We start from the raw sequence: 16,430 nt of genomic DNA, 5'->3' as shown, positions 1-16,430 counted from the left end.
TCTCCTGCCACTGTCAATCTTGCTGATCCCACTCCGGCTCCTCCTTCTTCACCCGCCTCTACTGACTCTTCTCCACCCTCTCCCTCGCCCGCCCCGACCACAGCCCAGGTTCCCACCCCCTCTGCTAATCCCTCCCCAACCTCACTGCCCACTCCAGGTTCCGCCCCAACCCCCACCCAAATGGCCTGGCCATACCCCTTCCCATACCCCTATCCTCACTGGCCATACCCCTTTCCCCAAGCCACTCCCCAGGTTCCGGTCATGCCCAGTCCGGTTCAGTCTGCCCCGGATGTGCCCACATCCAACATGGCCGCCACGTCTTCCCTTAACCCCAATGCAACTTCCTTCCCCGCCTCCAATATGGCGGCCCCCAGCCATTCAGCACCCCTGATGCCGGTGCTTCCCGGTGATTACCGGTCCCAAGATTATGACCCAATGGCAACTCCCGCCTCCGGAGCTCCCTCCTATCCCCCGGCCCTGTCTCCTCAGGTGATCCCCTCACGCAGAAGGTCCCAGATAATAGAGCTAGATGAGGGAGAGGATGACAGGCTGTCCCAGGTTTCAATGGAGGCTGCGAGAGCCCACCGTTCTATTGAAGATCCCTTCGGCCATCAGGGTCGGGGAGAACAGGCCCCTCCTAAATATGTCGCTTTTAACCCCACACAAGCTAGTGCTTTAATGAAATCTCTCCCTGACCCAGAGAAACAGCCTATGCCTTTTTACCGAGGGATAGTTCAGATACAAAAGACTTATTCCGCCGCCTGGCGTGACCTACTGAGCATTTGTGCTATTAAAGCAGGGGATGCATATTGGCCCAGCATGGCCCGCCACCTCAGTACAGATCTGCTTACAAGTGATGTTGATTATCCCTCCGGAGTAACCTTTTGCAATCAATTGAGAGATTGGGCTAAGGATAAACTTGCAGATCAAGCTGCTGGCCTTACTGATGTTGTGCAAGACAAAGGAGAATCAGTGGAAAGGTTTCATGCAAGATTATATCAAATGTTTACAGATTTGGGATTTGATCTCACTGACAAAATTCATTCACAAATGCTATCAGGTGCGTTTGTCCAAGGTGTTAAAGATTCCATACGCAAGGGAATCATTGCTGCACGCCCTGAATACAAGGTTGTTCCCCTAGATACGTTACTCCTAGTTGCTAGAGGTTTGGAATCTGCCCAAACCCCCAGAAGACCCAATTCAGCTCCTCTCATGGTGGCCCGTGCCACCCCCATCACCCCTGGCACCAAGGGTGTCAAGTTAGAGGACGTATCATGTTTTAATTGTGGGGCTAAGGGACACTACAGAAGTGACTGTCCAGAACCCAAAAGGGAACCGGGGGAGCCCAAAAAGTTTCCTACAGGGGAGCCCAAAAAGTTTCCCAAGCCTGCCCCGGCCCCTAAGACCATGAAAACGGTTCCAATTGTTGAGGAACCAGATGATGATTAGGAAATTGGCAAACCTGTGTCATTAACCCCTGTCATGGCAGTGTTTACAGGGGATAAGGGAGGGGGGCCACTTGCCACAGTAACTTTACCCATTGAAGGCCAACCTACCACATTTCTTATTGACACAGGCGCAGCCCGAAGTGTTCTCAGAGAACAAGACCTGCCAGACCCATCTTTCTTGTCAAGTATTGATGTCTCCTGTGTTGGAGTGGATGGCCAACCGAGACACAGTCCTCTAACAACCCCTCTGCGGGTTGGCACAAGCTTACTTGCTCGTTTTGTAGTTTCCTCCACATGCCCAATTAACCTGTTAGGCGCTGATGTCCTTTCACGCCTACAGGCGTCTATAACCTTCACTCCAGATGGACAGGTAGAAATGTCTACACCTCTATCTGTTTCTGACACTTCAGCCCTGTGCTCCATACCTTTGATGCTGCAATTAGATATATCCAATGAGCAAGCAGCAGAACCTAGGTCCAATTTCCCAGATGAGTTAAATACTCAGGTGCCTGCTAAGTTATGGTCCTCAGGCCCAGAGGATATAGGTCATCTAAATGTCCCACCTGTGGTGGTTAAGCTTATCCCAGGAGCTAAGTTACCAAGGAAACCACAATATCCTCTAAAACCAGCACAGGCTGCAGCCATTTCTATTCACATCAAAGCGCTCCTGGAAAAGGGTGCTTTAGTGGAGTGTAAATCAGAATGTAATACTCCATTATTTCCTGTGAAGAAAAAGACTCTAAAAGGTGAGCCAGTAAAGTACAGGATGGTTCAGGATCTCCGTGCAGTCAATGAAGCCACTGTCCTGGACACTCCTCTTGTACCAAACCCCCATACCCTGCTCTCTGGCGTCCCACCTTCTGCAAAATACTTCACAGTCATTGATCTAGCTAATGCCTTTTTCAGTGTTCCACTAGATCCATCCTGTCAATACCTGTTCGCTTTCACCCATGAAATGCAACAATATACATGGACTGTCATGCCCCAAGGGGCACAAAATTCTCCAAGTCAATTTGCCAAAGCCATGTGTACTATTCTTGACCCATGGCAAGCTGAACATCCAGAAGTTGTTTTACTCCAGTATGTGGATGATTTGTTGCTCTGTGGAGATGATATACCCACTACTGAAAAATGTTCAATCAGTCTGCTTTGCTATTTGGCAGAACAAGGATGCAAAGCTTCACTTCTCAAGCTGCAATTCTGTCAACCTTCTGTGATTTTCCTTGGACATTGTCTATCTCAAGGTACCAGACATCTCACTCGGGACCGAGTCAGAACAATTCTGGACATTCAACCCCCAAGGACTTCAAAATCTCTTCATGCCTTCTTAGGCCTCATTTCCTACTGCAGAGCATGGATCCCAGAGGCCTCTCTGCTTATGCAACCTCTCTACGATGCACTCAAGTCAGATCCATTCGGCCTGACCAACGAAGCTCTGGACAATTTCAAATCTCTTAAGCGTGCCATTGCTTCTGCTCCTGCCTTGGGCCTACCTGACTACTCAAAACCTTTCAAATTATTTGTCTCTGAAAGACAAGGCCACGCAACAGGAGTTCTCACCCAAACTAATGACTTAAGAGGCCGCCAGAGGCCTATTGGATATTTCTCATGTCAACTGGACATTGTGGCCAGAGGGACCCCTTCCTGTCTCAGGGCTGTTTTTGCTGCAAGAGAGCTCATAGAAAGAACCTCAGACCTGGTCCTTGGCCACCCCCTGGTTGTTTTGGCCCCTCATGACATTTCTGCCATCATCAACCAAGTCCAGCTCAAGCACGTGTCTCCAGCCAGACACCTACGCCTGCAGTGCCATCTTCTTCTACCTGACAACATTTCCATCCAAAGATGTCAAGTTCTTAACCCTTCCACTCTTCTTCCACTCCCTGAGGGGGGTATCTATTATGGATTTATCACAGATGAAACCTACATTTACCTGCTTTGTGGATGTATCAAGAAAGTCATGCATCCACATTTGACATTTTATGAAGATGAAAAGCCTCTCTGTGAAGGCCCAGATTACGCCTTCTGTACCATGTGGTACAAACCAGACATTACTCCCGAGCCTTGCTATGAAGATGAGCTCTACCATTGGACTGATGTTAAGCTCACTGCTCAAGATTTCTATTGTGACTCTGAAGGCAATAGCATGGTCTTGGTCCAATTACCTCAACAACTTAACTACCTTTACCGCCATAGGGATACTGCTATCCCACATATTCCTGTTACCAAATTGAAGACAAAGTCATGGAATGATCTTGGGCCCATGGCAAAGTTATGGGCCACCATGGATGAAGAACAGCTACAGGAAAATGGTATTGTCAAATACCCAACAACTGACCTTCTGGAAGCATGGCCACGCCACTTCCTAGAAAAAGAATTTAAAGACCTAGTTATAACAAATGACTATGACCCAGAAACTCCTCATGACTGTTTCGAACAGATGAAAATGGAAACAGTACACTTACCAACTGTGCATGAGAATCCATTACCGGATCCGGATTTTACTCTGTTTGTGGATGGTTCAAGGTATGCTGATGAAGAAGGAAAATACCATACAGGATATGCCGTAACCACAACAGAGGAAGTTCTCAAGTCATCACCTCTACCGCCAGCAATGTCTGCGCAAGAAGCTGAATTGCAAGCCCTGACTTCAGCATGCAAGATTTCCAAGGGAAAGCGTGCCAACATCTATACAGATTCAAGATATGCTCTGGGTGTGGCACATGACTTCGGCCTCATTTGGAAGACAAGAGGATTTCTTACCACTGCCGGTACACCAGTCAAACACAGCTCTGCAATCAAGGAACTAATGGATGCCCTCCTACTCCCTGAAGAAGTGGCCGTTTTGAAAGTAAAGGCACATGGGAAATTGGATTCAGATGAAGCAAAGGGCAACCATTTAGCTGACCAGGCTGCTAAGCAAGCGGCCAGAGATTTGCAGGAAGTGGATGAAGAAGTGTCCGGTCAAGAAGAAGAAGTTCCTATCTTTACCTTGCAAACTCTTCCTACTGACCTAAGAATTTTGCGAGAACAACAAGCTGCAATTACCCCTGAAGAAATCCAGAAATGGAAGAAGAAAGGAGCTGTCCTAAAGGACGGAATTTACTACAACAATTCTAAATTTTGCCTTCCAAGAAGCTTATACCCAGCAGTTGTCCAATGGGCCCATGGGCCTGCACATCTGTCAAAAGACCTAATGGCCGCCCTCATTCAAAAATATTATGAAGCACCTGGAATCACAACCCTGATCAACAGCTTCTGCAGGGCCTGTGTCATTTGTGCAAAATGTAATCCAGGAAGACCAATCAAGGTGCCTGCAAAGCACCTAGCAAAACCCATGTACCCATTCCAGAGAATTCAAATTGATCATATCCAAATGCCCAAGAGTGGGTCTCATGAATATGCACTAGTAATAGTGGACATGTTCTCAGGCTGGCCAGAAGCCTACCCTGTAGCCAATATCACTGCAAAAACAACCGCAAGACGCCTACTTACAGACATTGTATGTAGATTTGGACTTCCAGAAGTCATTGAAAGTGATCAAGGCCCAGCCTTTACAGCAACAGTGACTAAAGAAATTTGGACTGCTCTGGGAGTGACCCTAGCCTTCCACACCCCTTACCACCCACAAAGTAGTGGTAAAGTAGAGCGCATGAATGGCACTCTAAAAGCCAGAATGTTAAAAATGTCACAAGAAACAAAAATGCCCTGGCCAGAAAGTCTGTCAATAGCTTTGTTCAGCGTTAGGCACACACCTAGAGGGAAACACTCGTTATCCCCATATGAAATTCTATTTGGGACAGCACCCAGGCTAGGTTGTTATTATCCACAGCAGTTACAGCTTCAATCAGATGTTTTAGTAGACTATGTAACTGAACTTGCAAGTGCCTTGAACAAAATACATGCCCAAGTTTTCTCTTCAATTCCAGATCCTGATCTGAACACAGGTACCCATAACCTGCTTCCCGGAGATTGGGTTCTGGTTAAGAAGTTCGTGCGGAAAAGCTCCCTGGAACCAAGATTTGACGGGCCATTTCAAGTTCTCCTGATCACCGCAACCTCCGTCAAATTGGCCGGCAGGCCACATTGGATCCACGCTTCCCACTGCAAGAAGTCTCCTGCCCCAGAGGAAGCAGATACCGCACAACCATGTACCTCTGGTACATTGTCTCCTTAATTAGTTTAATTAAGGCCCAGCAAGTAGCCATCACTAAAGATGCTAGTGGGTACACCTTCTGGTATAATTCATCATGTACCCGTGTGGCTACCTATACCTTTGATTATTGTGACATCGTAGAATGCCCATTCACTACAACACAGATCCAGAATATCTATAGAGATATCCCTCATGCAAAAGATCCATATGTTTGTGTAGTTGACAAACAATGGGGACATGATTGTGGCCATTGGGGGGCGGCGGGATGGAATGCCGGGCCTTCCTGGGGCTACAAGCCAAAAAGTGCCTTATCTAAAGTAGATGATCATGGTAGGTCCCTCCTTCAAAGAATGACTCTGAGAAAGCCTGGAGGAGGCACACCAATGAAATTAATTCTTAATGTTGAACATCCAAGCCCAACAGATGCAGACCAGTATGTATTGGGAATGTACTGGAAAAAGGGCCACTATACTAAATTAGGGCATTTCTACCTTAAAGATATGTGTAATTCCCCTGAGTGGCGAGGAGCTACTCATATGGTCACAAACCCATTAAAACCACACATCCAGTCCTTTAAGGACATGATGGCCATTGCTAACCCCACCTTTGAAGATACTATGGCCGCTGAAACAGGTTTTAATGATGTTAACCTATGGTTAGAATGGATGAAATATAATGCCAACAAACATAACCGAACCGCATGCTATGTGTGTGGTGGTGCCCGGCCTCATCTGGGCACTGTACCTTTAACCCTGCCAGTAAATGAAGAAAATTGCATTTTAAGTCTTTTTGCCTACCAATATAATTTCAACAGGTCTCAATGTCAAGCATGGACAACGGAGTATCCTCTTATAGCCAAAAATGTAAGACCTCCTCATGGTGTTACTGTATATAAAGGTAATTACACTTGCTATGCCAAACATGATGGGATTGGTAAATTTGTGGGTAACTTTCGCGCAGGTTATTGTAGTACATATAGAACTGTTCCTGTACGTTTGCTGCAGCAGCACACTAGGTCACTGGGAGATATTTACTGGTTGTGTGGGGATTTGCAGTTAAGATCCAGAATGGACACAGAGTGGTGGGGGGAGTGTACATTGGCCAAGGCCATTATGCCTATACACATTATTTCTGACACACACACCAACACCCATGAGTCCAGTCACACTAAGGCCAAGCGTGAAGCCCCAGTAAAAGGAAGTTTTGACCCTCACATTTACATTGATGCCATTGGGGTGCCTAGGGGGGTACCCAATGAATTTAAAGCAAGAGATGAAGTTGCTGCAGGATTTGAATCAATTTTTACCATAGTTACTGCAAACAAGAACTTAAATTGGATAAACTACATTTATTACAATCAACAGCGTTTTGTTAATTACACCAGAGATGCCCTCCAGGGATTAGCCGAACAATTGCAGGCAACATCCCAAATGGCCTTCCAAAATAGAATAGCCCTGGATATGATCCTAGCCGAAAAAGGAGGGGTATGTAAAATTTTGCCCGACACCATGACATGTTGTACCTACATCCCAGAAAACACAGGTCCTAATGGTAAAGTTACATTAGCCATAGCAAAATTAAATGACCTCTCAGAAGAATTAAAAAGGAATTCTGGGATAAAAGATCCCTGGGACAGATGGTTTAGTTGGATGACAGGTTGGAAAAAGGCTTTAATGTATATTGGTATGGCAATACTAATTTCTTTTTTTATCTTTGCTCTTCTCTTTTGTTGTGTCTTCCCCTGCCTAAGGAAAGCTCTCACGAAGACTATTGACCAAGCGGCACCCACTTTCACACTACTTGATGTTTATGACCAAGATTTCCAGGATCTCAACTCACCCTGTTTGCCGCTGCAATCCATCCCTTTTGATGATAAAGTGCAGGAATTCTAGGAAGGGACTAACTTAGGGACAGCATCTGTCAGTGAATGGTAAAGACCCCGTGTTGGAGAAGTGGTGGATTAGCTGCCATGGGATACCCATGGGTGTGAAGTGTCCGAGAGCCATACTGACGGATGAGTTAGCCTATCAGGGTCAGAACTAGGGACAGCCTTGCACTTTGCATTAACACCTAGCTAGCGGCCACAGGGTTTCTGTGCCTTTGGGTTAACACGTCTTCCTGGTACTAACTTAATAAAGTTTTATCTCTTAGAATCTAACATTTCATAGGGGGGACTGATGTAGAATTATTAAAAAACCTTATTGTACTTGTATTCAATTATTGCACTAACTCCATTTTAACCTTATACTGTGACAATCCTCCATTTTGTCCTCCTAACCTGACTTGTTCATTTTAAAACTACATTACATGACAGTATTTCTCAGCACATCTAATACAATAGACAAGGACAGTATTCTCCATAAGGATATGACTAACCCAGGAACTGTTGAATTTCCCCTAACTCGCAACATAATATAATTTAAAGGCCATGAGAACACAGTAGTAATGAAATGTTCTATTCATAAGAGACCTTGCACCTAACCACGAGATTTGACATCACCGACCGAGTAAAATGACGCTCAAGACCCCTTGTCCCCCACCCGTGTCCGGAAAAGTACCACCTCTTGGTGGGTGGACACGGAACTAACCACTTAGCTTTTGATCCAATTAATTATATTGATAGGTGGACACTAACCCAGACACTTAACAATTAATCCAATTAATGATGTTTATTCACTGATATCTTGATAATCAATGATGACGAAAATGTCTCTTAAAAGGGCCTGCGCGCCCTCTGATTCTGCACTTGCCAATAAATTTCCTCGAAGTTATTTTAACCTGAACTCCGTGTGTCAGACTGAATTACTTCAGCGTATATACGCAATTCAATTCTCTTTAATTTGGACAGGAACAGATAGACACTTAAACATTTTGGTTTACTGAAAAAGTACCATAACACCTACAAGATAGTTAGTGTATGCTACATGTTAAACCAGTTAGTGGACACAGAGAAGAATATTTACTTTTTAAAAAACTTTAGCGGAGCTCCCTGTACCCTGGCTGGGTACCTCCGCCCAGGATTGCTTCCTATCTGGAACCGGAGAAAACTGCCATTCTTCTGCCCCTGTCGCCGTGGCTTGACTGGGGTTCTTCTGGAGCTTTTCCACCTGACCAAGCTGCCGCTCTCCTTCCAGGCAGGTATCGTCCCCTCTACCTATTCCGCTGCAGCCCTTCTTCCAGGCAGGTATCATCCTCACTGCCTATTCACTGCAGTCCTTCTTCCAGGCTGGTATCCACCTATGCCTGCAATGTGATTTCTATTGCCTTTACAAAGGCACTCATGGCTCTCAGGCGTAGCTCTCTTAATTTATCCAGGGATTATGCAGCCAGCCAACAGGTACAACAACTTTGTGGCTGGGATCCCTAAAAATCCACACAGGACACCGCTCCAGAACTAACATACAATACTTTAGTTTACTTGGGACTAGCCCATACGTTCATTACGTATACATTGCTGTGACAAACATAATAAAAAAAATTCAAATAACCAAAACCAAAACGTGTCACAAAATAATGGCATAATAACATTTATATATAACCTTTATTGCACACTCTTTTTTTCTTCTTTCTTTTTTTTTTCTTTATAATTTTTATTGTTTTTAAGTAAAATTACAGTAGTAAACAATGCGAGTACAAAATCATGAGATTCGTATAAAACCATGAATCATACATTATCGGTATTGATAGAATGTTATTGATAGAATGTTACAACAGTTTGCTCTTAAACAGCAAGTTACACATCGTGATATAGCCTCAAGAAGATAGTTACAAATAATGCTTTATGATGCTAACATTATAGGTTATGCATACTCGGAGACTAACTCGGAAACAATTCTTGGTGCAAAAAAGTGTCTTTCCGTCTGGTATTAGTGTGTTATTATTACAACTATTCAACTGTTCACTCCCTATTCTTCTCCAGGTTAGTATCCGTTACCTATGTGTTCATTTTAGTGGTGAGCGTCAGTACCAGTCGTGTTTACTGTCCTTATGGAAGAGTCATTTGTTATTGTCCGTCTTGGATCAGGAGTCCCACCGCCTGCTCGACCGTCCCCGACTCCTTCCACACCCCCGTCTCGCCCCCCAGTTCCAAATACGGCATCGTGGGGCCTGTCATTTCATGTTAAGTAGTGTTTGCGTGTAACAAATGTATTCCACAACGCCCAAGTTTTGGTTAGTTTCGTATGATTCCCTAACTTGGATTGTATGATTACTTCCATTTGTTTTATATCCTCTACTCTTTGGATCCATTCCCTAATTGAAGGGGGTTTTGTTTGTTTCCAGTATACAGGAATTAATTGCGAGGCCGCCATGGCTATATGTTTGAACAGGGCTGTGTCAAGTTTCGAGAAGCCTTGGGGAGGTAGGAGGAAGATGTATTGCTCTGGGGCCAAAGGGAATGTGGTCTTGAAGATAGTTTGGACAATGGAGTGGATTCTGTTCCAATATTTTGCTATCTGTGGGCATTGCCACCATATGTGTGCGTGATGTGCTCCCACTTGATTGCACCTCCAGCAATGATCTGTAGTCGTAATATGTATCGCGTTTATTTTCGCTGGTGTGAAGTGCCATCGTGTGATTGCACACTCTTTTTATATTAGAATTTCTCGTCTCCTGTTCAGTTAATAGTCTTCTAGACCTGGCAGGTCACAGACAGGGAAGGTGTGACTAGGGCTGCATAAAGTGAAACAAAGGTGATTTAACAACTACTTGTCAGAGAATTAAGGAATGAGAGAATGATCTATACACCAAAATTGCTTCATTAGGCTATAATTGTTTTGATGACTATAGTATCCTTTTAACTACTTGGACTTTATTATTGACTGCAATACTTGCAGATCTGGAGTTAGTACTTGTTTCAAAAGTTGGTCTGGGAATCTTGCTTTCATTAGCATAAATGCAAATCTCACCTTGAGTAATAATTTGAGATCTATAGATTTCCTGTGAGTTCACAGAGAAGACATTGAAGCCACTAGATGGATAAAAGAATAAAGCAGCAAAAAAATTGCTGCCTTAGAAATGATGCTCTTTTGAACAATATTTTTTAGGCTACCAAAAAATAATTTGCAACCTGTGATCAATCTCCAAGGCTTTCACTCCTGGACAAATGCAGTGGCAAATGATTATTTTGAAAACTCTGTAAATGAGAAACTAGTTGATGGTCCAGCTGAATCAGTTCATATTCATAAAAATAATAGATGATAATAGATGAGTAAGTTATTTTAGTTAAACTGGATAATACAAATTGCAAAATGTAAAAAGTTATAATATATTACTTTCGGTGTGACCCTTCACTTCTCTGCAAAATACATAATTGAAAATTCTTTATTATGTGTGTGGTCACACCGACAGTAATAAATAACCTTTTTTCATGTAAATATCTGATTTATAATAAATACATTTGAAATTTTTACAGGGTTACTTACTAAAGTGAGATATCAAAGTAAATTTCAAATTTAAGGTCAGAATAGCAAAACTGAAAGCATAGTAGGCTTTTTTTTACCTAAAAAAAAAGTTAAATTTGAACTCATGGCACTTTTTAAGGGGGGGGGATATATTAGGCAGCAACATATAGCTCTTGAATTTCATGTGTAGGAATCAGGAAAAATGGGCAAGCGAAAAGGTCTGAATGACTTTGGCAAGGGCCAAATAGTGATGGTTAGAATACTGGTCAGAGCAAGTCCAAAACATCAAGCCTGGTGGGGTGTTCCCAATATGCAAAGGTTAGTACTTACCATAAGTGGTGCAAAGAAGGGCCTAGGCACACAAGGGCTAGCTCAGATTGCTGAAAAACGTAATGCTGGCAATGATAAAGAGGTGTCAGAACACACAGTGCATCAGATTTTGCTGCATATAGGGCTGCATAGCCGCAGACCGGTCAGAGTGCCTATGATGACTCCTATCCACCACCGAAAGCACCTTCAATGGGGATGTGAGCATTATAACTTGACCATGGAGCAATGGAAGAAGGTTACCTGGTCTGATTCATTTTATATTCTTTAGATCAAGTGCATGTGTGTCATTTGCCTGGAGAAGCGATGGCAGTAGGGTGCACTTTGAGAAGAAGGCAGGCCAGCAGAGGCACTGTTATGCACTGGGCAATATTCTGCTCGCAAAACTATGGGTCCTGGCATTCATGCAAATTACTTTGGCATGTACCCAAGGCATTTGCCTTGGGTGGAACCTTCCGGGGAGCAGCAAAAATGCTATCCCAAAAGGCCCTGGCAGATTCCTTGTTAACCTCCTGTCATGGGTGGCCAAGATCTGGTCGGCTGGCCATCTTAAGCCCCATGAGGTGCTCTGCTTCTCATATTCTAACCGGTCAGTGAATGTGTGTCTATCAGTGAGTGTGTCTGTCAGTGAATGTGTGTCTATCAGTGAGTGTGTGTCTGTCAGTGAGTGTGTCTGTCAGTGAATGTGTGTCTATCAGTGAGTGTGTATCTGTCAGTGAGTGTGGGTATGTCTGTCAGTGAATGTGTGTGTGTCTGTCAGTGAGTGTGTCTGTCAGTAAGTGTGTCTGTCAGTGAATGTGTGTGTGTGTGTGTGTGTGTGTGTCTGTTAGTGAGTGTATACCAATGCATGCATCAGTGAAGTCATGTATCTGTCTGTCAAAAAAGTGTGTGTTGGTCAAATCAGCAAGAGATGCAGCCTTGACAGTAAGGGGTGCGGTGCATTTAAAATAGGGGGGTGCCTGAATGCCTAGGGAAGCACAAATCCAAGGTACACCACTGCATGTACCACCTAACTAGAGATTGATGCAGACCATGTACACCTCTTAATGGCAAATGTATTCTCTGATGGCACTGATCTCTTTCAGCAGGATGATGCACCTTGCCACACTGCAAAATTGTTCAGGAATGGTTTGAGGAACATGAAAAAGAGTTCAAGGTGTTGCTTTGGCCTCCAAATTCCCCAGATCTAAATTAAATTGAGCATCTGTCGGATGTGCTGGAACAACAAATCCGATCCACAGAAGCCCCATCCCCCGCAGAACTTAAAAATCCGCTGCTAATGTTTTTGTGCCAGATACCACAAGATACGTTCAGAGGTCTTGAGGAGTTCATGCCTCAATGCATCAGTGCAGTTTTGGCAGCACAAGGGGGAACCTACGCGATAATATTAGGTAGGTGGTTTTCCTATTGTGGCTGATTAGTGTATAGTGTGAATGAGAGTGCATGTGTCAGTGAGACTGTGTATGTTTCAGTAATAGAGTGAGTGTGTGTCAGTGAGAGTGTGTCAGTATATCAGTGCATGTCTGTCTGTGAGAGAATATGTGTGTGCTCTTTTGCAAGTGAATGATCATTTTAAGTACTATTTGAAGAAATTATTCTAAAAATGCTCAACCACATAAGGATTAATTATATGGTGGTTGGCCCTCGCTTGCTAGCCAGCCACCACATTAAAAAAGTATAATAAATAAATAAAATAAAAAAAATAAAAACCCTATAGGGGGGTCTTATTTTTTTTCTATACTGTAAGTTAAAATTCTGCTTATGAATCCACAATCCATGCTGCAGCTGGGGGCATATCTACTAAATGTTTCAAACTGGTAACCAGTCTTTGGGTGTGGTCTGGGGAGGAAACTAGATTCTTACCAGGAATATTATAATTACAGCCCCACCCACTGGCAATGTTCTGAGGCCCAGTGGAGACACTAGGCTCTCCCCAATGAATATAACAATTAGTCCCATATGTGATGTACACAGGTTAGGGCACGGTAGGGACTATATCCCCCCATCAGGTCCCATGTGATGGGTCTTTCTAACAACTAGGCAGTGCCTACCCAGTCACTAGTTTTAGCCAGTTATCAGATATGTTTCTCACCCGCCACATGGTGGGGGCATAGGGTGGTTTTAAACCTTCATTATAGTACATGGTTGTCTTATAGACCCCAATAGACTTTTTTATTTATTTCTTTTTAGCTATTTAATATAAATAGTGCTAGCCAACCGTCACATATTTAACCTTCATGCTGCCAAGTGCTTTTTGACTTACATTTGGCAAGCTGAAATCCAGACATTGTTGAATAGCATGAATGTTGTCTGGAATGTGCAGTGAGAATAACTCCATATTATGGTTTTGACCCATTCTGTACAGGACCATCCGCACTTTTGTGAATAACCCTAATAATCTTTATAAAATACTAATGCTTACTGTGTTAGAATGTTATAGAAATTCTGATGCAATTCAAAATATCACAAGACAAAGTGGGGACCAATTTGGCTTATGGCTCTGCCATGAGCTTTTTTACAATCCCAGCAGCCACCACAAGTGCTATGGGATTCAAACATGGTCTCACTCATTTAGTGCCCTGAGAGCTGTTATCTGTTAAAAATAAAATGCCATGACAAGCTCACTTTAAAAAAATAAAATAATAAATATATTTATTTTCTCTCTCTCCCACCTCACTCTGTGATCTTCACACAAGATATTTATGACCCTCTGCAAGAATGATATCTATTTTCTAGTAAACCTGTGTCTTTTCTGCACTCATGTCACTTAAACCCCTGTATCACAACTTAACTTTGAATTCTATGTGTCGTCTTGCTCAGAAATGCTTTAGACTTGAGAAAGGGAGGTTCTCCCGAAAGCTTGTCATTAAAAATTATGTTAGTCCAATAAAAAAAGGTATTACAAGATACAAATTGTATCTGTTTTTTTTTACATATATATATACAAACAAACACACACTGGCACACGCTATGCAATGATGTAATGCATTACAGAGATGGCATACATTTTTTCCACGGCTGTTTTGCATTTCCAGTCTGACCCTGTTGAAAAGTATGAGCTGGAATTAAAAGCAGATCTTGCAATAGATTTTTATTTATTGAATAGCCCACGTATAATTATTTCACCCGATATTGTGCAACTCCTGACATGTGTTACCCAGTTACAGTGTTCTTGTTACCAGTTAATCATTCACATTCACAAATTTCAGCCGTGCATTTTTGTAAAAGGACTTGTGGATGAGTAAGGATGCCTCTTTTCCTGCATTTTACAATCACTATATGCTCTTTATCAAATAAGATGTCAAAAGAAAAAAATATAGAACATTCAGATATATTTTGTGCAGAAAATAACTTTTCCATTTGCAAATAAAATGAGAACCACACACATGGACAAATTAAGTGCAATCAGTATAGTTGCTATTTGTAAAGTGCCAACCTATTCTAATGTGTATATTCCGACCGGTATGGGCCCTTCGGAGTGTTTACCTATGCACTAGGCCACACATACGAATATGTGTTGAGCGAAAACAACAATATGTAACGCTTTTCACAATTTTTTATGCTTTGCATGTGTTTTTATACAACTTTTTCGCCACTACTCTACTAGAACCACGTTAATAGCAGTATGAAAAGCATGATTATGCAACACACAGTTTTTATCCTAGTACATCATGTACATGCCATATAAAATCTGTACCTAATTATTTTGCACATGGATATGATTAATGAGGCCAAGCTGAAACAAACGTCCCACTAATGTTCTGCTTGCATTACAGCAACATTACCAGGGAGCACATGTGTTTTCGAACGGTACAGCCATTCTGATGACACCATATGGTCACATTATTTTCATGAAGATTAGAAAAAGGAGGACACGGAGTGCCGCACGTTCTAAAATAAAACAGATTTATTGGGCCAGTTCTCTCTCTCAAAGAATTGTGTTACAGATTCAGAAATTGTTGAATGTTTGCTTCTTACGCCTTAAAATCATATAGATGTTTAACAGAACATTCTATAAAATAACAAAATATTCTATTATTCCATTCTTAAGTTAGAATTTTTTTTAACAGCTGAATAAATATACATATATTGACTGTTTGGAATTTCAAAGTAAATATACAGAAACCCTGACACGTCAGAGGCTGCCATATCACCAAAACAAACAGGAGTAAATTGTGTGAATCCGTATACGTCACAAAGCTAGAGTCATTTTTCTCCACTCACAGCAGAGGAAGAAAGGCACCGCCCCAGTAAAATCTAGGACAATCACAAAGAAATCACACACAGAATAGGGTCTGCACTCCTATTGAGCAAGCTGCATTTCCAGTTGCATGTAATTCAATGCTTTGTTACAAATCACTGACGATGTACACTAACAAGTCGTGTAGACGGTAATGCGAGGTGAACTGCAGAATGTTGCTGTGTGTATGTTTTTGTTTGCGTTGATAAGCATATCTGGCTTGATTGTGATCATCACAACTGAAGGTATATTAAATCATCCACCACCATGCATAAACAGAGAGCTGAATCAGTTTACCTTGTCACTGGAAGTGTAGATGTCTTACTGTCGTCCTGTGTTAATAATGGCTCTTTACAGTATGAATGGGAACATTTGAGTTTTTTTTTTCACTGACGTTTCAGATGCTTTAGTGAGACGAATGCATCAAGAATGGTCTTGCTGTGTCGGAAAGGAAGGAAAAAAGGGAGGGGTGAAGGGTTTCTGGGCGGTTTGTGCTGGTCCTGCTGATGCTAGCTCAGTGAGTGTGAATCTCAGCCAGCTTCCACTTTGAGTAATTCTGCAATGCCTCGGGGCGACCCAACCCTAATATTTCCATAACTGGCAATTTGCTTTACGATAAATGTTACCTGTGTAAACAGAAGGTAATTGTGAGATTTAACTTCCCTAGAATTGATCATATTACGTCTCTGTTAGTCCACCCATTGTACAGCGCTACGGAATTTGCTGGCACAATGTAAACAATAAAATAATAATAATAATATAATGTGCTTTCTGCAGGGATATTAAAGTTCTCAAACCCTCCTGTGTTTAGGGGGGGGGAGGGGGGAGGCTCTCGTACGTTCCTATATTGTCTCTTGCTC

The 16,430-nt window shown here is 42.7% G+C and overlaps 1 protein-coding gene across 1 annotated transcript in view; it reads right to left on the bottom strand.

Moving 5' to 3' along the window:
- The window catches only part of SLC16A7 (solute carrier family 16 member 7), a 92,094-nt gene extending 76,035 nt beyond the window's left edge, over nucleotides 1-16,059 (bottom strand). The window contains exon 1 of the mRNA XM_063446961.1: nucleotides 15,868-16,059. The gene's annotated coding sequence lies outside the window, so the exon portion shown is untranslated. The remainder of the gene's footprint in view (nucleotides 1-15,867) is intronic.
- Between the last annotated feature and the right edge of the window lie 371 nt (nucleotides 16,060-16,430).

This window comes from Pelobates fuscus, chromosome 3, assembly GCF_036172605.1.
Source record: "Pelobates fuscus isolate aPelFus1 chromosome 3, aPelFus1.pri, whole genome shotgun sequence".
Classification (NCBI taxonomy): Eukaryota; Metazoa; Chordata; class Amphibia; order Anura; family Pelobatidae; genus Pelobates; species Pelobates fuscus.
Note: the sequence above shows the minus strand (reverse complement) of the source record. Positions and strands in the feature narration are given on the sequence as shown.